Source organism: Anguilla rostrata, chromosome 6, assembly GCF_018555375.3.
Source record: "Anguilla rostrata isolate EN2019 chromosome 6, ASM1855537v3, whole genome shotgun sequence".
In the NCBI taxonomy this organism is placed as follows: Eukaryota; Metazoa; Chordata; class Actinopteri; order Anguilliformes; family Anguillidae; genus Anguilla; species Anguilla rostrata.
Genome location: NC_057938.1, coordinates 53,940,407 through 53,963,381, shown reverse-complemented (window position 1 = coordinate 53,963,381; position 22,975 = coordinate 53,940,407). Strand labels below are relative to the sequence as shown.

At 48.0% G+C, this 22,975-nt stretch overlaps 2 long non-coding RNA genes across 4 annotated transcripts in view; one reads left to right on the top strand and one right to left on the bottom strand.

Annotated features, from left to right (window-relative positions):
* Positions 1-5,802, bottom strand: part of LOC135257644 (uncharacterized) — a 12,168-nt gene extending 6,366 nt beyond the window's left edge. For 2 of the 3 annotated variants that reach the window (XR_010330700.1, XR_010330699.1), the window contains exons 1-4: positions 5,682-5,802; positions 3,151-5,515; positions 2,835-2,964; positions 2,458-2,710 (exon numbers count right to left, since the gene is read on the bottom strand). This is a non-coding gene — a long non-coding RNA (uncharacterized LOC135257644). Of the gene's footprint in view, positions 1-2,396; positions 2,711-2,834; positions 2,965-3,150; positions 5,516-5,681 lie in introns of those variants that run through there. The other variant, XR_010330698.1, reaches the window with a different exon arrangement.
* LOC135257645 (uncharacterized) lies at positions 5,073-22,975 on the top strand. The gene is made up of 5 exons (XR_010330701.1): positions 5,073-5,206; positions 9,491-9,579; positions 9,695-9,834; positions 19,428-19,684; positions 22,329-22,975. It is a non-coding gene; the product is annotated as an uncharacterized LOC135257645 (long non-coding RNA).

The window sequence follows — 22,975 nt, the reverse complement described above, 5'->3', positions numbered from 1 at the left end:
TGACGGGACAGCAAAGAGATGCGGCCAAAAAAATAAAAACCTGATATTAAATAACCAATTTTCATCCTTTTTCCACTGGAGGTTAATTTGATTTTCCATTAAAAGAGGCCATTCATGTTTTCGGCGCAGTTCTTGAACAGGGTTCGTTCGCTTTTTTGTGAACACAGTCGGTTCTTATCCTCTGTTAACTGGACGCAAGTGTCATGCAGATGTTTAACGTTCTCTCAAATGTGACTGGCAACTATTATGAAGGATACTTTTTTTTCTAAACTAGTTTTGGGTTGAGACCTCATGACAATAAAAAAAACAGCTCTGGATTATTACAGACGTTGCGATCATGACCTTGCTTATCATCTCGTAAAGGTCGGCTGCGCATATTTTGATTAACTACAGTAGCCTACGTATTCACCTTCCGGTTGTGATTCCGCATCCAATCAACTTTATGCTGCATTTAGTAGATATTAGAAATCCAAAACCCCAAAAACACAGGAAATGTGGGCAGAGTATGTATGGAGAGGAACATGTTGTAAGATGTGCTATTCAAAAAAAGTGTTTTTTTTTTTTTGTTTTTTAAGTAGCACGCTATAAGTGAGATTGATGTTGCTCGCTGTCTGGCTGTCAGCGGCACATAAAACGCGTCTGATCGCTGAAAAATGGATGCTGTACGGTTATGACAGCATAAACCGCCAAGCTGAACATGTTTTTCGGTTCAAACGCATATATTCTTCCCATATAAACCGTGGACTCGACTCAACTCGACTTTTTTTTTTTGTTCCTTTCTTGGACGACTTCTCGGAATGGAGGAAAACACATTTACAAGACAAGTTCATCTAAACTCAGGCATGATACTCTTGGTAAAGTTGCTAAAAACATGTCTTAAAATTACGATGATCAACCAATGAATGCTGGCCTGTGGTACTGCGTTTCCCCCTGTCCATGCCACGCACACACACACAGATGCATGCAAACACAGACAAGCACACACGCAAACACACACACACACACACACACACACACACAAGCACAGATAGATGCAGACAGACACACACACACACACACACCCCGTTCCTGGAAAGCTCCACTGCAGACCTTTCTGCCAGCCTGCGTACACACCCGGCACGCCACGCCACGCCTTCCAGCCGTCCGTCCCCTCCCCGCCCGTCGCATGCCACCCTCGGAGTCGGCAGCCGGTCTGCAGAGCTTCGCCCGCCGCGAGCGATCGCCGCCGCACGTTAAAGGGTGATTACTCAACTCCCAGCTTCCGCGACCTTGTCCTTGAGCCCGCCTCGCCCTTTAAATTATTAATCGAGTAATGGAAATCCAGCGGAGTCTGGCGATGGGTTTCCTGTGAAACGGCTATCTAACAGGATGGGGGGGGGTGGGGGGGGGGCAGCCGTACGGCGCAGTGGACTGTGCCTCCAGAGCTGACTCGGGGTCCAATCCCAGGCGAGGGCTCCGCTGTTATACCCACCCGGCAAAATGTCCAGTGTTAATTCAACTCCGACAGTGTTAATTCAACTCCGACAGTGTTAATTTAGCTCTTGACAGATAACATTCGATACCACTCTGGAATCTATTGAGTGCTGAATTAACACCGGACATTTTACTGTGCACTCAGCCTCACATCCTGCTCTATAACCTACTAATCATCTGTCACCCAAGATGTCCGCAAGCCAAAAAAAAAAAACCAAGTAATAATAACATCAGGACCTCTCTAGCTGCTCTCTCGCTCTGACCTGTGTGCACAGAGGACGGAGTACAGTACCGTGTCACGCGGGCCAGGGTGAGTGTAACTGATCCATCCACTTTGTGGATCCCCTGTGAGGACTGGACAGGACGCAAGGTGTGGAGGACCTGCCCACCGCTCCCCTGGTTAACTCAGCGGAGTAATGACACCGCATCGATCCTTCCCCCCCCTCCCCTCCGACCGACCGCCCAGAGTCGTTTTACATTTCACCAAGCCAATACCGCGTTTTTATTATGCCCGGTGTCTTTGGAGTGTGTGTGAGTGTGTGTGAGAGAGAGAGAGAGAGAGAGTGTGTGTGCATGTGTATGGGATGTTAACTGCTTTTGCGCTTGGTGTAAAGCAGTGTAAAAAAACTTTATGTAGTATTTTTTATATTTCAATGACCAGTGAACACATGGTTAATCTTCATTTAAACGGGAATTCAGGAAACTGCATAAAACCGTTTTTTATTTTTTTATTTTTTTTATTTTGTATTTTTGATGTCTGTTATTGTATCATCTGTCTATCTATCTATCTATCTATCTATCATCCCTCCATCATGCTGCCCTCTCCATTGTAAAAGAGGTTCTATCTTTCAATGGGATATTATAGTTAAATAAATGTCCAGTGTTTTAAAAATTTGCACAGTTTGAAAAAATGTCACAGAAAAATTATAACTGAGTGTTATGAGCACAGAGCCGCAGCGTCCGGCTGAAACGCTTCCCTTTTACCTGTCAGTGGCGCGGGATTCTCTCAGGCTACTTCAGGGGTACGACCCGATTTCAGACCTCAGGTTATCCGTTGCCGTGACGAGGCCCAGGCAACGAGGCCCAGGTACAGAAGTGCGGCGTGCTCTCCATCCAGCTGCTTTACGTGAGAAAGCCGTTGGTGGTCTCCCTCTCCCTCTCTCTCTCTCTCGCTCTCTCCATCACTCTCTCCTCTCCGGCTGTTACAATTCACAACACCTTCCAGTGCCAAAGGAACCTATGCGGGGGAAAAAATAATACACTGAAGATAAAGTAAATTCGGAGGGCGTATTAGACATAATATTATTATGAGGGCCGTTCCCGTTTGGAAGAAAGGAGCAGAGTGCACGGGGAGGCCTTACCTGTCTTGGACGTCTGAAGCAGCCGAAGAACAGAAACGATGAAGTGGCAAAGCGGCCCAGCCGATAGGAACTCTTGTTTGCGCTCGGTTGTGATGGGAGACGGACCCAAGATGCCGGCATGACAAGGTCTCTGGAATAAAACGGCATGACTTTAAAACGCAAAAAAAAAAAACTGTTTTTTAAAAATTCATCCATCTCCCACCTGTGGTACCTTCCTTATAGGCCACTGCGGCCTGAACTGAATCCCCCCCCCCACCTAACCCTAACCCCCCCCAAAATCCGTCCAAACCGGAGACAAAATGGCGGCATCTCTCACCAGTGAGTGGGCACGGCGAGGGCGGGATGATGGATTCACTGGAGTGAGAGAGCCCGGTGGACTTCAGCAGGCTCCACCGGGGCTGCAAGGCCTCAAACAGCTCCAGACCGAGCCGGGGGAAGGGCTGGCTCACAGTCAAACCCCCTGCTTTTTACATACACACAGAGCACTGCATGCAGGCCCTGTGCAATGGGAATTAATACCCCACCACAACACGAAGACCTCTTAAAGGGGAACCTCACCCCAAAATCAATTTTGACGGTAAAAATTGATAACACGGTCAAGATGAAGACTGCAAATAAAACCCACAGTCTTACAGATATGTCTCCAGTCTCTGAAAAATGTATGCATTGCATGAAAACAGCACAGACAGACCCATTCTCAACGTCTTCAGGACACACTGCTGAATCAGGTACATGATTCATATGCAGGGCCCGGTGAGTAAAATTATCTAGACGGCCACAACTCAGACAAATATGATTTTTTTTTTCCCCCTCTAGTTTTCCAGCAGTGGTGGGATCAACAGAATACAATAACATTGAATTAGGAGGGCAGTTTCCCTTTAAGAAATATCGTACGCGATATAAATGTCTGCTTTTAATAGCGGCGTCTTCATCTTTTATATCCACTTTTACTTTTTAAAAAAAGCCCACTTACCCTTTTCACCCCGCGTGACTTTAACTCAAAACATGTTTTTAAGTTTTATTCCCAGAGTGGGACGGCACTGGAGCGCGCCTCCCAAGCGGGACGGGGACACGGCGCAGCAGTAGCTCAGGAAGACCTCGGCTGGGGCGAAGCTCGTCCCCGGGGCGTGCATTCTGCTAAGTTCAACAAGTCATATTTACAAAAAAAGATTAAAAACACAAGTTCCTGCGGTTAAACGCCGTTGTGACTTTGGAAGACTGCGTTAAAACTGTGCGTCGCCTTGGTTCAAATACCCAGACTGATTCAAACTGAATTCCCATGCCTTCTCATAGCTCTGTCATACAGACACTTTGGTAAAGCTGAAGAGTGCAAAACATTCAACTCATAGGACCCCTGAAACCGTCGTTGTGCTTAGTGTTCATTTTTGGGGGGGAAATCTACACATGTGCAATAAATTTAGATCTTTACTAGTAGGCCCTATTTTTGATTATTTTGTTCAAGGCTACTGTGTAAACAAGGGTGATTGTGAGCACCACATCAGAGGGGGCAGTTGGGCACAGTGACATGATTTACGTGCAGAAGGATGAAGAAAGATGATAGGCATTCATTAATTCATTAACCCTTTAAGGTGTGAGATGACAAACGTGTGATTAGAATGTTCTTAGCTGAGCATTCTAATGCCGAGGTCACCATCACTGCTGGTAACTGAAAGCAGTGGAGTTCTAGAACTTTGACATAGAATGTTGAAGAAAAAGAAAACATTCCAAAAAACCTACTCTTCAAAGGGTTAATCTAGAACTCCGCCATGTTGGCCAATAAAAGTTCTATTCCTGTGTTCCTCGCATTGTAATTCCCCTCCTGACTGTGTTTGGAGAGAGGCAGAACAGGCCATTCTTTGTTCCTGATAGACTCCAGGTGTTTATCACTCTCACACTAATGGCTTGGACAAAAAGAAGAAGAAAAAAACACGAGAAGCTGCGCTTCACCGTCCAGCGAAAACCGCCGAAGCCAAAACTCTGAAAGAGTTCCCAGCCTCGCTTAACCACAGAATTTTTTTTTGTTTACTCTGCGCTTTCCAACCGACAGAGAACCGAAACGACCTGTCAGATTTGTCGTCCATTAATGTGTGTGCGTGCGTTTGTGTTGTGTGCGCGCGCGGGCGCGTTCAGAATTTATAATACATCACTATAATCTTCTCACAAGATGCTCAGCCAGAACCTAAACCTAGAATCACGCAACGTTTAAACTGGCAGCAACGTGCACTTAACTCAACGCTTACTGTAGTAGCACATCGTTTAAACATTGTTAGCATTCTTTGTTTCCAAATGTTTTAGGTCATAAAAAAAATAAATAAAGAAGGCTGCGCTCACCAGCAATGAAGCACGAGGAGAACTTGAGGTTAATTGGAGGGGTATGTGAGTGTTTACCTAACGTTGATGTGTTTGCTCTAGCAGAGTCGGTGCGTGCTGGACACAGGTACTTAGCGCTCTTTCCCATTAGGAGGCCAGTCTGTTACAGTGCTCACTATTGAGCGCGCCTGCTAGGTACATCTTTGTTCGTTGTGGAGTCTGAGGTTCGCTTTCCGTGTCCAAGCTGGAGTCGAGTCCAGCAACCGCGTCCAACGGCAACAGTCCGTTTCGCTTTTCAAGGAAGTGCTAAATTGCAGTAAATAAATCACTTTTCCACATTTCCCCGATTGTTAGACCAGGAGCTCTACATACTGGAGAGAGAGAGAGAGGACCGAGTCACATTTTCAGAAGTACCGCGTTACCTGGCGGGGAAAAGTAAATAAACCTTGTATTTAAATTTTCCCAATGCTAGGAGATGTGTGTCAAAACACTCCCTCTGCTCACATTCTTCGATGTGGTAATGTAAGAAACCTTTACCTGACTGTATCACGTTATCACGCGCCGGAAAACAGTGTGGCTAAGTGCACCGAAGGCGTCTTTAATACAAGCAGGCACAGCTGAGGGCAACCTGTCCATGGGGCCTCATTTTGCGAGTCGACGGTTCGTGTGTTTTTAAATCAGTGTTTTTACCAATCATGGTGGATTTCAGATTGGAGTCAACGAAAAGGTACACTCGCCCGTGAATGAATGGTGGCCTATACTGTGAGAGAGCACAGAGATGGCTGTTTTTCATAGAGTGTGGTTATCACAACAGAATGATTCATCTTCCTTGATCTTCGGTTCATTGTTTGTAATAAGATTTTAAGAATGAAAAAATGAGCAAGAAATGTTAACAGTGTTAAGTTTACCCTCACGGACCATAAAACCAATCATTGCACTGTGCAGCAACATCGGTGCAGGACCTATTAATGATGCCTTTTATTTATCAAGTATTCGGCAAATGCGTCTTCAGTTGGGAAACAGCAAACAGAATGCCATCTTCTTTTTAGGCCCACGTCCTTCAGCGTTGACCAAAATTGTCAGTGTAATGTGCAGGGTGTTTTTCTCTCTACCTTTTTTTTTTCTTCCAGAAATTCAAGTCCTCCCCTACCACTAACCCTCACTCATCGAGCTCCAAGTCTCCCCTCTTAAAGAGTTTGAAATGCTTCCAAACTTGCGTAGAATTCGACCGCCACCGGGTGACGGTCAGAGTGAGTCTCACGTACACTGGAAACCGCTTCCAGTTTTCCAAGCTTTCGACGAGAGGCGTACAGTGCTATCCTCAGAGCCCCAAATGCGTCTGCCTGAGCGGTAACACACAGTGCTACATACACAGAGCACGGTCCTTAAACCGTGGGTAGGGGGGCCAAAATGGGTCGGGTGGGTGCGTGAGGGGGGGGGTCCCGGAATGAGTCTGTAGTCCACTGGGCCAGCGTTTGCCACCCTTTTTCCTCGCGTGGCACACTTTCCAAATTTACAGAATCTCGGGGGCACGACCGCTCTCAAAAGCGAGGGACGTGCTGACGTCGATGTGACGCGTCAACAGTAGGCCTCAGTGTTCTTTCAGGGTTTTAATGAACCAATATGCATTTGAATGACATCTATTTTGACTTCTGCAAATGAGATTTGTTCATGTAAGTTCATGTAAAAAAAAAACATATCTGAAGTTGAAACCTGAAATTTTTCTAAAATAATTTTTCACATGGCACACCGGTCAGGAATGCCTGCTCTAGACTATGCAAGTATGTGTACTTCACGGGTCCCTGAAAGGTACAAAATCTCCTGATATTAAAAAAAAAGTATTTCTAATTTGTGTCCCGTTTTAAAAGATTTACGAACCAGTGTCTTAAAGGAAACCGTCTCGATGGAACTGTCTCTCGTGTCTCTCAACGACTGGGTGGTGGGAAAGAGATTAAAAGCGTGCGTTGAAACACAAGAGGACGGCCTGTCTCAGACATCTCGCTGGGGTATGTGGCAATGAGCGGCCAGGTTTCAGTCTCTCTTGCATCATATAGTCTTCATCATTAGATGATACTCAAACACTTAGGCTTGTAACCGATCCCCCCCCCGCCCCCTCCAGCAGACAGGCCCGTAGCTCCCCCCCGCCCCCCGCCCCCCGCGCTGCCCGGGGGCTATTTTAAAGTATGACCTACGTGGTAAGCCGATTCGCGCGGGGCGCTAGGCGCTATCCTAACCGAGATGCGCGGTCATACAGCGGGATAGCGACCGCGATCGATAACACGCTTCTGTAAGACAATCTAAGAGATGACATCATTCTTTTTTTTTTTTTTTTTATTATTAAATTGTTAAAATCGCACCGCGCACCCCCTCCCAATGAAATGATCGCTTCATTTTGTGTTTCCCTACAATAACTAAACAGTAAATTTTAAACACAACCAAACAAAATCCATTGAAAAAGCAGCCTTCACTGTACAGGCTCCTAAACCACGGAATGCCTCACACCTCATTATAAATGCACAGACACATGCAAGTTTTATGTCCCTTTTAAAGACACGCTATATTAGGCACGCTGTTAATTAATTTAATTGTCTGTGGCTTTTTTTTTTTAACCGTTTTATCCTATTTTCTGTATTACGTTGTGTTTGTTTTTTTTGTTTTTTACAATTGTTGTATATTAGACTTCACTGTAACTTCTTTTTTCTTCATTTATACATCGCCTTGTCGGCTACTCTGTTTTGGGAAAGCACCGCTTGGCTATTTATTGCATAAAAAGTTATTTTACTAAACTTGCTAAACGAGAGAATTACTTTGTTCTTTAGCGTTTGTAGTGCCCCGCCCTCCTTAGCATTTCTTAAAATCGCACTTGCTCATAGCTGGTTGAACGTGCAATGCCCCGCCCCGCTAGTTTGTGTCAGTTGAACTCCCTGAAGACAGGGCCAGTTGTCGGTTCACCTGCTCAAGCTTGTTTTGTGAGGCTGGGCTGGCCACGGCCTATAAAGTAAGAGCAGAATTAGAGCCACAATGGCCGCATTGGCCACGGCCATAAAGAGCACGTCGATGGGACTTAGAGCCAGTAAAGTACGAGCCGATGGAAATTAGAGCCACAATGTCCGCATTGCCCGCGGCCTGTAAAGTACAAGCTGATGGGATTCAGAGCCCCAATGGCCGACACTATCCACAGCCTGTAAAGTATGAGCCGATGGGATTCAGAGCCCCAATGGCCGACACCATCCACAGCCTGTAAAGTATGAGCCGATGGGATTCAGAGCCCCAATGGCCGACACTAGCCACAGCCTGTAAAGTATGAGCCGATGGGATTCAGAGCCACAATGGCCGCACCGGCAGTGTGACTGTCCTTCCTCTCTATGTCAAATGTTACATAAAGACTCAATCAGCACCTTCTTGCCGTTCGGCGAAGCGCCAGCGGTAAAACAGAGGCGTAGAAATAGCGTCAGGCCGTGCGGGACCAAGACGGTTTCGGGGCCCGAGGGGGGTGGGGGTGTCGGGGGGAAACAATCCCTTCTGTCCTTCTGTTTCACTCAGTTTGTGTCAAGGGTTTCTAGCAGTGGGAAGGTATATTCTGTGTTTAAGCTTAAATTTTCACTTTGGCGTTGTGTGCGTGTGTGTGTGTGTGTGTGTGTGTGTGTGAGTGTGTGTGTGTGTGTGTCTGTGTTTTAGGTTTTTTTTGGGTAGGGACCCAGTGAAAGGATCTCTTTAATCAGATAATTTACCAGGCCCGGTAATTGTATACCCTTTGTGACACAGCAGTTGGCAGGTAGAGGTGGGGGGGTGAGGGGTGGGGGGTAGCTTAGAACCTCCCGGGACAGTCACAGAGCAGAGGCTGTCTGCTCAGGTCCCTGGGGGGCCACCTGAAAACAGGAAGAGAAGAATGGGGGAGGAGGGGGGAGTGTATTTTGCAGTTCTGTGAAAGAATGGAGGGGGCGGGGGGGGACAGGACATGCAGATGGTACCAAAGGCACTCGGCCCGACCCATCACGCACCTGAGGACCTTGCCCCCCCCTGTGCCCCCCCCCCCAAACGCCACTCCCCAGCTGTTGCACTGCCCACAGCTATGAGCCAATTGTCCAGCTGAAGCCCATCCTGTTTGGGAAGGGGGGGGGGTGTTTCCGGAAGAGCGATTGACAGAACGGGGGATGAAACACACTATGTAAAGGGCTCAGGGACAAAGAAGCAGGGCCTTCCTCTTCTCTTTCCCTCCTCCTCCTCTTCGTCCTCCCCCCACCTCACTCATAGACCAGGGAGAAAAATAAGAAAAAAGAAAAAAAAAAAAAAACATCTTTCTTTATGAAAGCATTGTGTCTCTCCTTCCTTTCATGCCTGCCCAGTGCTGCTCACCTGGATTACACTGGAACACCCATAAGAGGCTGGAAGCCCATTCAAAACCCTGCAGTCACCCCAGGCTGCTTCTGCAAAGGTATAGAAAGGGGGGGGCAGTGGTGATGGCAGTGGAGGGGGGGTTGGGGTGGGCACTAGAATTGTGAATGTGTCTGAGTGTTCTTTTTTTTTTTTCTTTTTTTTTTTAAATCGAGCCAAAGCCCGGTCGCGCCATTCAAAAGGCCTGCCTGCCTGCCAGCCCAAAAGAGAGCGGGGTCCTGGGGGACGGGGCGGATCGGCTTACCCTCCCCCGAAAACGGGAGAGGAGCACACAAAAGGGCCCGGGCCCCGCCAGGTACCGCGGAAGGGCCGAGGGGGGACTCCGCTGGCCGAGCGAGGGGTAACCGTAGAGGACTTGAAAGTGAACATTAACGAGAATGAAAGGGAGGAAAAGGCTTTCATAGACGGGACAGGAAGGCCAGTCGAGGAAAACTGCCACTTGTCATGCATAAGACAAAGCCCTTACCACGTGATGTACTGCAGCGCATACTCAGTGTGTGTGTGTGTGTGTGTGTGTGTGTGTGTGTGTGTGTGTGTACAAATTTTATATACATACATATTTATAAAATGGTCAAATGTATGGTGATTTCATATAATTGTATTTTGCAGATTAACTGAATTTTATATCATGTGCTCCAATATCCTGATCCTCCATATCCTCCAATAGTGTGACGTCAAGTGCATGAGCAGTATAGTACGTACGTACCAATCAGCCACCATATCTGGGCTACAACCATGGCTCTTACTTCCAATCATTCAATCCTACACTGCTAGCACTTCTATTACACTACTAATAACAGTAAAAATAATAATTTCACACATAAATACTTCATCTGTAAGCTTGTAAGTATATTGTAATTTGATGTGTGCACAGCAGTGTTTCCTGTGCTGTGTGAGTGGTCTCAGAGATGGCTTGTGCCCGTTGTTGCTCTAACAGTGTGCCAGTGTGTCCATATGAGAAGGGCACACGGACCGTACAGCATAACCAGAGCAGCTCACAGGACCCGCAAACACAATATGGCTCCGTCAGGCAAAGCCTCACCTAAAGAGGGCGATAAAATGCAAAAACCCAACTTCTCTCTCTCACTGCCCTCCCCTCTCTGTCTCTCACTTTCACTCTCTCTCGCTTTCTCTCTCCCTCTTGCTCTTTCTGTCTCTCTCTCCCCATCTCTCACTTGTCTCGCCCGCTCTCTCTCTCTCTCTCTCTCTCTTGCACTCTGTCTCTCTCGCTCTCTCTCTTTGTCTCTCACTGTCTGTCTCAGACTTTCAATGCATCTCTCTCTCACTCCATCTGTTTCTCTCTCACTTTCGCTCTCTATCGCTCACTCCTCTCCCTCTCTGTCCCTCTCTTATTTTCTCCCTCTCGTTCTTTTAGTCTGTCTCACTCCATCTCTCCCTCTCTCTCTCTCATACACCCACTCTCTCTCTCTCTCTTTATCATACACTTTCTCCTCTCTCTCTCTCCCCCTCTCTCCCTCTCCCCCCACCCCCACCTCCCCCCCGGGCGGATGAAACCGGAGAGTTTCTGGCGGGCGAAGCCGCAGGCCGCCCCCGTCATCAGTCAGGGCCCCCAGCGGGCGCTGAGGCAGCCATATTTAATCAGAAAACAGTAAAACACACTCCCCCCCTGGCTGCGCTCCGAGGCCCTGCTGCAATTTATTATTCTTTGTCTCTTCCCCCGCCCCCCTGCCCCCCCCTCGCGCATTCAGACAAGCGGTATTGATTAATGCCATCATCCCCCGGACAGAGGAGAGCTCTGTTTTTCAGGGGCAAGGCGACACCCCCTCCCCCTTGCGGTGGAGAGGAGTCCTGTTGGGGGGGGGGGGGATATGAGAGTCCTTGGACATCGTGCCCCCCCACTCCAGCCCTTTTTTTTGGGGGGGGTGGGGGGTGGGTAGTAATTAGGCCACGTCTCCTCACTCAGCATAAGGCTCTTTTTAGAGCACCCCGCATTTCCACGCCGTGTTTTAAAGAGGTGTCTGGAAAACTTTGGCCCTGACCTTCCCAGAGAATGGCCAGGTTGGAGTGGGGGTGGGGGGTGGGGGGTGGGTGGGGGTCGGGCAGGGGTTGGTACTGTGGTGGCGGTTTGCTGCTACCAGCTGGGGCTGGGGTAACTGGTCGGCTGGGGCGGGGGTTTGGGGTAACTGGTCGGCTGGGGCGGGGGTTTGGCTGGCTGGCCAGCCTGGCCTTGCCGTTGGCTCTTTAATGCCCGCCGATAAGTTTGAGAGTGTGTTGCTCGTCGGGACACTTGGTGTATTTTAAAGCTCTGATTGTACGAGGTTTCTACATGCTGGTTGTCGGAACGCTTGGTGTATTTGAAAGCTTAGATTTTATGCGTTGTCTAGGTGTTGGTCATTGTGTTCTTGTTTTTTCCCAAACCACTGTCAGTAAATCTAGGTTTTTACCAACTGCATTAAGCTTATTCAGAACCATTTTTTTAAAATTAGTTTGGAGTTTAGCCTGTTCATAACCACATTCAGTTTACTGAAATTTCTGTTCAGTTTGTGGGTGGGGCCTGAGGGGACCGTGCCCTTTGACCCCGGCCTACGCCCCCAGCAGTGTCACCGGGGGAAAATGGCTGCCGTGGCGGATGTGGCGGTGCGCTCCGGTGAGGCTGCCGGCCGCGGGACTTTGTGCGGCGGTATTTTGGGCGCTACATTATTAAGCGTTCCCGGTGCATTATTAATGCGCCGCGGCTTCAACCGGCCCGCGGATGAGCTGCCGCTGTCACGCCGAGCGCTCCGCCCGTCCCGCGTCGCTCACGGAGACGGGCCCGAACACAACACAGCTCCGTTTGGACAGCAGCGTCATGTGACCCGGGAGAGAGAGGGGGGGAGAGAGAGAGAGAGAGAGAGACAGACAGATAGAGAGAGACAGAGAGAGACAGACAGATAGAGAGAGACAGAGAGAGAGACAGACAGATAGAGAGAGAGACAGACTGAGAAACTGAGAGACCATTCGGTCTGCTTCTCATTACCTACCACTGACCTATCATGTCCCATATAGACCCACATACAAAGTAGTTTAATAACCTCAAAAGGTTAAATTCTACATAAAATAGTTATCATTAGCTGTGGCTGCCTATTTATTATTAGTAGAATCCTTTGTTTTTCTGTGATGCGTTTAAATCACTGAGCTTATGTTCAGAGGGGTTGCTAGTTCAAACCCTCGTTGGGGCATTGGTGCTCTACCTTTAAACACTTTATATAACCTGATTTCCTGCAGTCAGATGGCAGTATTGTATAAACCGTATTGTAGGAACCTGTGTGACTGCAGTCATGCATGTTTTCCCAGCCAAGAGCTTAGGCAAAGCAGAGGGAATGTACCGTGGGCAGAAAAATATAGCCTTCTAACTTCATAATGTCTGTTTTCATTGTTGCTTCAGTGGATACGCACACGCATGCACACACGCACACGCGCACACACGCACGCTCTCTCTCTCTCTCACATACACACACTCACTCTCTCACACACACAGACATACAGACACAGAAACACACACACTTTCTCTCTCTCTCTCTCACACACACACACACACACACTTTCTCTCTCTCTCTCACACACACACACACACACTCTCTCTCTCTCACACACACACTCACACTCTGTCACACACAGACATAGACACACACACACACACTTTCTCTCTCTCTCTCTCACACACACACTCACACACACAAAAACACAAGTGTTTAATTACAGCCGCTTCTTGATCTCGTTACGGAATGAGCATGTCATGATGAGAAATTAAACGCCCGAATATTAATCACACGCAGCTGCACAATTCAATTATTTCACCCCAAAGCAAAGCGTCTAAATCACAGATTTAAAACAGCATGACCGCTGTCCTTCACCAGAAACACTCCCCCTGTTCTCTTTAAATTAGACCTCTTTGTTTTAAAATTATCATTAAAATGCCCCCCCCCACCCCCACCCCAGTTGCTCTGGAATTCACACCACCACATCTGACCACGCCCACGCCCTCGTCCAGGCCCGTTGCCGTGGGTAACCGCGCCTTCCTGCGATTTGAGAAGGGTTCTGGATGATGAATCGGGACTACCTTGGGTCAAGGCCGGCGGAGTCCATGGAGCTTCCTGGTCCCGGATGATTTCGGGGCGGGGGGATGGGGGGGGGCAGTAAACATAATAGAGGAACCATCGCGACATGGGACATAAATCGCCTTCCCCCCCCCAAACCCGCACCCCTCCCTCCCTCCTTTTGTCTGCTAGCGCCCATGAGGACTGTCATCTCTCATTATTTTTAGGACATCTTTTCCCTTCAAACAAAAGCTGCTTCCCCCGCAGCCATCCATTCTCCTGCGTAATTGAGGGTGTATGATTACCTCTGGAAAAATGTCCTTTAAAGGTCTGCTCCATTAGCAAAAAAAAAAGAAAGAGAAAAATAACTCTCTCGCCAGCATAATACACGTCTGCTGTCACTCTGTCCGGTTTTATGTGTTTTAACCCTTCAAGGTGCAAGTTCACAAATATGTGATCTGAATGTTCTTACCTGAACATTCTAACGCTGATGTCACAATCACTACTGGTGACTGAAAGCAATGGCGTTCTAGAACATTGACTTAGAATTTTGACATTCCAAAAAAACTACTCTTCAAGTGGGTCCCATCCTGGGCTAGATATTCTTTTAACCAAATTAAAATTAATTTTTGAATTTTTTGTAGACTTTTCGACTAAAATAGATCGACGTTGTTCACAATGTAGATTGTGGATATACGTTTTCATCTACGGCCTGTATTCAATCAACACTTGTCCTTAACTTTGATTACAAACAACTCTCAGACACAATTTGGCAATTCCATTTTGGTGAATTACTGGACACGCCAAACTGCGTCTGTGAATAATAAAGGTAACACTTGCATTTAATTGTTGAAGTTAAGGACACATGTTGATTGAATCCAGACATGAGTCTCCTCAGACTCAGATCACATGCTCTGGAAGTCCCCGAATCTCATCATGCAGACACACACACACACACACACACACACAAATGCAATCATGCCTTTTTTTTTATTCTCCCCGGAGGAACGACTGCAAGTGACCCGTGGGCTGCCAGCGATCTCTCCCCCTAACAAGGCATCTTTGAGCCCGTCCAGCTGAGTAGCACAGCGCTTTAATTAGGCAGCAGGCCCGGCCCGGCCTGACCCCGCTCCCTAGGTGGCCAGAGCTTTTTGACTGGTCGCCTCTCCTCCACAAATAGACGGTACCCCTCCGCGAAAGCCCCGGGTTTTAGGGAGACCGGCGAGGGGGACGCGGGCCTCAAAAGAGAAGCCGCCTGGATTACCTGTGACCTTTCCCATGGGCCCAGGTAGAGCCCAGGTAGAGCTGGAGGAGGATAAAGAAATTAGCATTTTATTCTTCCAGTGGGTGCCTCGCTGGAATGCGTCAGCCTGGCAGGTCTGGGAGCCTAGAGAGATGAATCCTTCCAGGGGGGTGGGCACGGGCAGGGGTGGTGGGGGGGGGGGGTGACAGGCATGGCTAAACCCTCACACAGAAACCCAATCAGGAAATCAGATGCTTTTCCAGACTCAGGCCGCCGTGATTGTCCCGCTCGGGGACCTGGGTTAAAACACGAGCCCCACAGGAGAGAGGATCTGAACAGAGGCACTGAGACCGCAGTGACCCTGCGCCAGGGAAGGGTCTACCCTAACGCTGTTATTTCCACATTATTATTATTACTACTACTACTACTACAGGCATTTAGCAGATGCTCTTATCTTACACAACATTTTAAAGAGCACGTACACACTATCCATTTATACAGCTGGATATATACTGAAGCAATGCAGGTCAAGTACCTTGCTCAAGCGTACAACGGCAGTGTCCTACCTGGGATTCGAACCCGCAACCTTTAGGTTTCACGCTCAGGTCCTTACCCATTATACTACACTGTCGCTCAAATGTGAACCAATCGGGCATTCGTCTGCACCTTTCTGTTCATTGTCCTTTTTCATTTATCCTTTATTCGCCCGGAAATTCGCACCAAAATCTCTTTTTGAAAACAGTTGATAGACGAAGCTCTCTGCAATGCAATAAAATATAACAATGCATTGCACACTTGGATATCGTTGGACGTCATTCAAAATTGGAGCAGTTGCTTCAGTGCGCCATGAGCGTGTTAGCATCCATTATGAGCCCCGTTCCTTTCTGTCTAACTGCAGTCTGGTGCTGCGCAGATCTGCCTGCCCTTGGCTAATTACAGCTGACACACAGACTACAGCGTGTGCAGAAACAATTACCCTTGACTGATTGCACGAAGGTCAACTTTAAACAGCCCCTGAAGTGAACGTTCTGCTCCCTGCACTCCTCAACAATCAAGACATTTTGGCACAGAAGATTAGTACCTTTTTATACCCCAAAGAATACTAGATTTCAGTTGTTCTTCCGATTTCATTATTTTGTAAAAATGGTTGTTTTGCATCAAAGAAAAAGACTGCAATCATTCCGGGAAACATATTTATTATTTTCTGGTTACGCAGCTGGAGTTGACTGTATGAAGCAGTGCATACAGCTATTGGCACCCAGCTCAGTCATGTGACTGCGGGCGTTTGATGTTGGAACAGAAGGCACCGTCTACCTTGTGAAAATACCCCAAAAAAAATGTAATTGTTCCTTAACCTCTATTTTCACAAACATGTTCTGCATAGTGTAAACATTTTGGTTATATAAACACCAGTGTGATTATGTAATTGTGGGGAGGTGCCTGGTTTGAGCCAGGGGCTTGGACCGGGGTTCGTTTCTGAAGCTCGCTTCCTGGCCTTGTTGAGAGACGTTGCTCTCGAGCACCAGAGCGGTTGGCTCCAGTATAGGCCTTTCAGCCACCCGTTCCAGTGCAAGTCAACGGTACCAATCTGCTCAAAGGCTGGCTGTCTACGGTGGGGAAACAGGGTAGTAGGGTAGCATAACACTCCCAGGTGAGACAGTGCCATTGTGTTATAGCCAGTGTACAGCGCTCTGGGTAAGAACATCTGCTCAATGTCTACATTTTTACTTTTTTTAATATGTTTTTTTTTAAATACTTAGAGCTCGCAGCTGTCCACGGCGTCTTAGACTGGCAGTAACTGGAAGACTGCACACTGTTGGCACGGGAATGGTGAGCGTTCGCCGGGGAAAAGTGCAGCTCGCGGTTTGCAAACTCAAAAATGCTAATTTCTGTATCTGTATGTAATTCTGATGTAATGAATAGTGACGCGCCAAGTATGCGGTGCGGCTCAGAGTGGCTTCAGGCCTGAGCTTGAACTCAAAAAAAAAGATGACTGAGGATTGTAAGTCCGTGGTAAAAACTAGTGTACATTCTGATTGCTAACAAATTTTAGTAAATGTTTGATCGCGTTCAGCCAGAGTATGAGCATGTTGCGGTTTACCAGACGTGCTCTCAAAAGGCCGTGGCAGGCTGGGTTTGTAATGCAGAAGTCGTACTGCAGGTTCTGAATCACAGCTGCTGTGGGGTTGCCGTTATACCTTTGAGCAAGGAGCTCAACCTCAACCGCTTTAGTAAATGACCTTTAGCTTCCCAGATAGCGAGCGGCTTTGGGCCAGATCTGTGCCGAGTCCGGCCCGGCAGCGCTGACGTTTTGGCCCGAGTCAGCCCACATCCGGCCTGGCGCTGCTCGCTACGGAGTTCAGCGAATATGCAGCGCTGTAAATGGGCCGTGTGTATAAATTTAATCTGAGCAAGTCGTTTGAGACCAAAGCGTCTATCAAACGATGGAATGTAACGCCTCCCGTGATCTCTCTGTGCACGAGTTCAGCTGTGTCTTTACCGCTGCTCGAGAGTGCATCTGAATGCCTTAGACCAGGGGTGTCCAGTCCTGGAGGGCCGCAGTGTCTGCTGGTTTTTGCTGTGTTTCAGCGCAAGTCAGTAATTCAAGTCATTGATTGGTTGAAAAGTTCACGCACCTTGTACTCAAAGGCTTAATTACCTGCGGATTAAAAGGAAACCACAAATACCTGCAGACACTGTGGCCCTCCAGGACTGGAGTTTGACACCCCTGCCTTAGACCATTCAGCGCAACGGATGGCAGGCAGTAAGCAATGAAGAAGGCCAAGCCGCTGCAGGCCTGATTAGCCACTTGTGTCTTTAGTTCAGTAACAGGAAGTGATGTAAGGCTATCTTGTCTGGCACTTTTGTTTTTTGTTTTTTTGAGGGCCAGGATACGGGGGAGGGGGGGGAGGGCAAACACATCGAGTGACCTTGAGAAATATTTAATGTGACATCTCCATGCCCCGGCCCAAGTGAAGAAATCCATAAATTACAGAGTGGTTAATACAGGGAGCTCCCGGGGGCCTGGGGGGGCGAGTCGGATTACCAATAGAGCGGATGCATTACCTGCAAAGAGCCTCAAATATGAGACATCTGCCCAGAGAGAGAAAAAACAACCCCCCCTCCTCCAAAAAAAAAAAACTATTATTATTATTCAGAAGCAAACAGGCGCTGTTTTCAGAGGCTGCGACTACGCCGCCGGCCGTTCTGCTCTCCGGCGCCCCCTTGAGAGCAGGTCCCGCAACTGACGGAGCGGTTTCGCTCAGCGATTCAGGCGGACGACCGTTCGTTCCGTCAGTCGACCCGGTCAGGCTGGCGAACGAAAAGGAGGACACTACCCTCCACTTCCTCCGAATGCGGACACTACCGTCCTCTTCCTCCGAATGCGGACACTGCCGTCCTCTTCCTCCGAATGCGGACACTGCCGTCCTCTTCCTCCGAATGCGGACACTACCGTCCTCTTCCTCCGAATGCGGACACTGCCGTCCTCTTCCTCCGAATGCGGACACTACCGTCCTCTTCCTCCGAATGCGGACACTACGGTCTGCTTCCAACGGGCCTCAGTGCATGTCACAAGGTTTTAGGAGATGACGGTACGGGCGATGCATTAATGAGCCCGTCGCTATGGTGCTCTGTGGCCCGAGTTCTTTAAACACTGAATGCAGTGACCGCGATCACACAGACGCACACTCACGCCACACAAAGGAAAGCCGATCTCCCCCTGCTCCACCCCCCACCCCCCCACCCCCCCGCTCGTCGGCTGATTAAAAAATCATCACCCCTCCGCGGCGGTGACCTCCAGCCTCCGACAGGACGCAGATCGGCGGCTGCCAATCACGTCGCGTTTACACAACAAACCCCGACGCGCCACCGGGGCAAAGCCATCCCTCTAAGTGGCGGGCCCAGGCCCGGGCCACTCCCTAAACTCTCCTGAACCCCGTTAACCAGACGAAGGCATTATCCGTAACCCGACACCTTCTATTGATCACCTCCAGCAGGGCTCTGTGTGTGTGTGTGCGTGTGTGTGTTTGAGGGGAGTTAAAATAGTGAAGAATTGCATTAAGCATTAATTATTGGACCGTGGGGTCATCGGTCAGCACCCTTAAACTCGCCTCTGTGTGGTAACAGAGGAGGAAGGAGCCCAGCTGGTGGGCCGAAATGCTTTTTTAAAGGACATCCTTAAGGTCCTATTGGCTCAACATGTTAATATACAGACAGAGAGTGAGCTAGTTAGCCTGGGAGTGCTGCTGCTAAGTGCTGCTCGTCCAGAAACCTGTCAGCTGCAGCTGTGGCTGCCGGTCGCCATTATCGCTCAGGGAAGGTTGCGTGCTGTATGCTGAGGTCAGGGATGATTGTGCATTTGCAGCTGAAAAATGGCACCAGCACTGTACCTGTACGCACACAACTATGCAAGTTTCTCTGAGCATCTGCTACATGCCAAAATATGCTGTATATAATAACTATGCGGGTCAGAATTTCACTTTAATACATTATTATGAACATCGTAAACTGACCTCAAAAGAACGATGATTCTAATTCTATTGACCCCACACACTTTATATAATCCAGCTATATGTCAGAAATTCTTCTTTGTCTCCTCTTTTTAAGGCAGAAACTCACGCTAACTGTAGGTGGCTTCTGCACATTCCTCGGCAAAGACGCAAACCGGTTATTCGCCCAAAAGAGAGATGAACCAAACTGAACTGAACTGAACCTGTCCCCTTAGCCGCTAATTTGACGGCTCGCAGAGAGACGGCCGCGGTGTCGATATCACGCACGGAAGCACAGCTTCAGTAAAGGCCCCCGCTTCCCTCAGCCGGCTGAAGCAGAGCCAGAACTGATCTGCGAAGCGCATATTTTATGGGGTGAGTAGGATAACGTCACTTGTTTATTCGCACCAATTTACACCGTGTACCTCGATGTTGAGAAAGCCAAACAAAATATATGAGAGAGAAAAATAATAAATATTCTTATTATCAGTCCAACTCCTAATGCATCACATCTGGATAATCATACTTTTTTTCGCTGATTTCCTTTACTGGCAGAAATGTAGCATTTGAAACATAAAAATACGTATGGCTTCAGTCATTTTTGTCATTCATCAGACAATTTCAACTTTAAATTAAATACAAGAGGTTGTTTTTAAATGTAGTTAGTTGAGTTAAGCACTAAGAGAGTTTCATAACACAATTAATATTTGAGCTGAGTTGAGGCAGAGTAAAAATGAGGTGATTAAGTTAATAACAGTACGCATCACCCTTACATTAAATCATACCATTAGTCTTTTAATCAGTTTCAGTATTCAATTTCAAAGTTCATGTGGGAAGTTAAACTTATTTGAAGGAACGGTTTCAAATTATTTAAAATATTCAGGGCCCATAAACTGAATTCTCTCAGTCCATCTGGATTAATAGCAGTGCTATGGTACAAATTAATTTGTGCTTAACTTCCAAATACTTCAATAATCATCCAGTCTGTTTCTATTTCAGTCCATTGCTATGGCGGTTTTGCTTCAAACCAAACATAGAAGCATTTGTCACACGTGACTCCCAAAAATCCAAAAGCAGAGATGCAAATGTACACCCTGGAGTAGGTCTCACCAATTAAGTCTCACCAATTAAGGAGCATTAATCAGAAAAACTTGGCGGTCAAATCGCTGCAGTAAACGGGGGTATTTACGCAGTGCGCCACACAGAGGAGGAGGAAAGGGGGGAAAAGGAGACGGAGGAGGGGGCTTCTGATTGCGTCTAAACGCGGGACGTTTCCGAAAGCACGCCAATTTTCGGGCTTCTGCTCTGATTAGAGGTGAGCTCGTGCGCGAGTGGACGGGGGGGACGGGGGGGACGGGGGGTGGGGGGGATGGCTTTTCCCGAAGCGTTGCTTGCTTTCCAGACTCCTGTGAGGTCCGCGGATGACAAAGTCAATTGCGACGCGTCAGCGCTTACACAGAGCAGGCCTGGGGAGGGTGGGGGGAACCGAGCGCTCATCAGGGCCCCCTGCCCCCCCTCCCCCCGCCCCCCCCAAGATGAGAGACGTTTGAGATGAGGCGCTTTCAAAAAAAAAAAAAAAAAAAACCTTAACATCACGCACAATCTACCAAACCCAAACAGACAGAGCTGAATACATGGAGTTTACATTAGATAAATGTAGCGGTTGGGTTGGGGGGAGGAAGAGGCGGCGGGATGGGGGGGGGTGGGGGGGAGAGACACACACATGGAATTTCGGCCGAGAGAAACACGCTGACTCCTGCGTTCTCGCAAAAAAAACAAAAAAAACGCCACAAGTCGGGGGAAAAAAAAAAGCGTGCGTCAAGCACTTGCTCTGCGCTGGATCGAAAGTTTAACCGCGGGATGAGAGGTCTCTCCGAGGGTCCGCGGGCCGTGTCTGGCCCGGGTGAGCAGGCCAGCGAGGGGGACCTGCGTCAGAGGGGGAGAGGCGGTCTGTAGATTTCGGAGGAGTTGACGCGGGGCTCTCGAAACCAGCCTAATTAGATTTGATAGAGCACAGCAGAAGAGGGGACAGATGGCCTTCTGGTGGGCTACGCTGCGCCATGGCCAACGTCTCCCCTCCACACGTCTACCAAATCCGCCATTACAATATTTCACCACAACGTCCTTCACTCTCAGCTCGCTTCCTGTTTCGCATTCCTTAAATTTTATACACATATTTTTTCATGCAATTTCAGTGGTTACCAAAGGTAGATTTTTGGGGGGGGGGGGGGAATACCCCCAAAATAATTTTTTACACATGTAAAAAGCCAACACAAGTTTAAGAGTCTGTTCCAGAGCAATGAGTAAATGTTTTAATAGTCTGATTCCCCTCTGAAAATTAGAGCAAGTTTATGGGCAATTAACAGCGATTCATTGGCTGACCAGTTGTGTCAATCACCCGCTAGCACAGATGCATGCAATCAATGCAGCTGATCCAGGTTCAGTGGAAATGCTTTACCTGTGTCCAGGTGGGCACTGAAAAAAGAACAAGGAAGATCAGTGGGGAGGACAGAGAGAGTTACCTGGATTTACACTTACTCTGCTCACTTCAAACGCGCATCTCCCCAATGCCTGAACCTTCAACCGTACTCTCTCAAGGTTCATCAATGTTCATTACCGTTCATCAACGTCCATCAGTTCAGGACGCCCTTTGTTTCATCCATTCCTGGCAGGGGTGGCCAGCTTAAACCCTGAATTTAATCATTAATCCCTTTCAAGGTGTGAGATCACAAATACGTGATTAGAATGCTCTTGACTCAACATTCTAATACTGATTCAACAGCTCACCACTGGTTACTGAAAGCAATGGAGTTCCAGAACAATGGAGTTCTAGAACAAACAGTAACTTAACAAGCCAATATTTTCTATTTGGGGGGGAAAAAAAGAAAAGATTTTACGTCTCATTACGAGACTACAACACTTGTTAAGACAGACTTTATTTTTCCAGCGCAGTCAGAGTAAATCTCATCTGTTCCTCTTGCTCATATTAATTACAGCCCCCTCTCTCTCTCTCTGATAGCGCTTCGTATTTTACACTCTGGACGTCCGTGCGTCGCTGCTGGTACCGGGAGCACATAAATCAGGCTGGAATTACTCCTGGACCAGGAGGCGCAGCCAGGAGGATGTTAGTCTGAGCAGACCCGCGATGCTTCAGCGGCTGAACTCCTCCAGCAGCGTTACGGTGGGGGAGAGACACCACGGTCTGTGGGTGCCTGCTAATAGCAGCGCTCTTAAATAAAAATGACTAACGGTTTGAGTTTAAGTGCCTTGTTTCTTCATGCTTTGCGCGGTTGCAAATTTGCCCCGCTCCCACGTGCAATGAATCTTGCACACAGTCCTATCTTGTAATGTCATTATGCATGAGTGGCTTTGGCAAGGACCAACACAGAGAGTCCCGTTGGCTTATTTTCCTCTTCATAAAGCGTATACGAAGAATTATACCAAGTATACTGAGAAATCCGTTTGTGTTCAGTGTTTTTTTGCGTATTTATTCCCCCGTGTCCCCCTGTGACCCAGAAGACTCAGCCGTCTTTTGAAGATGAAATCATTTTAAACCTTTTCTCCCCACGTTGCCTCACCATTGATCAGTTTCTGTTATGTTTGAGATTTATTTTAATTCCCAGAGGAGATCCTCCACTGTGAAGAGGTGTGTGACAGTATGAGGTA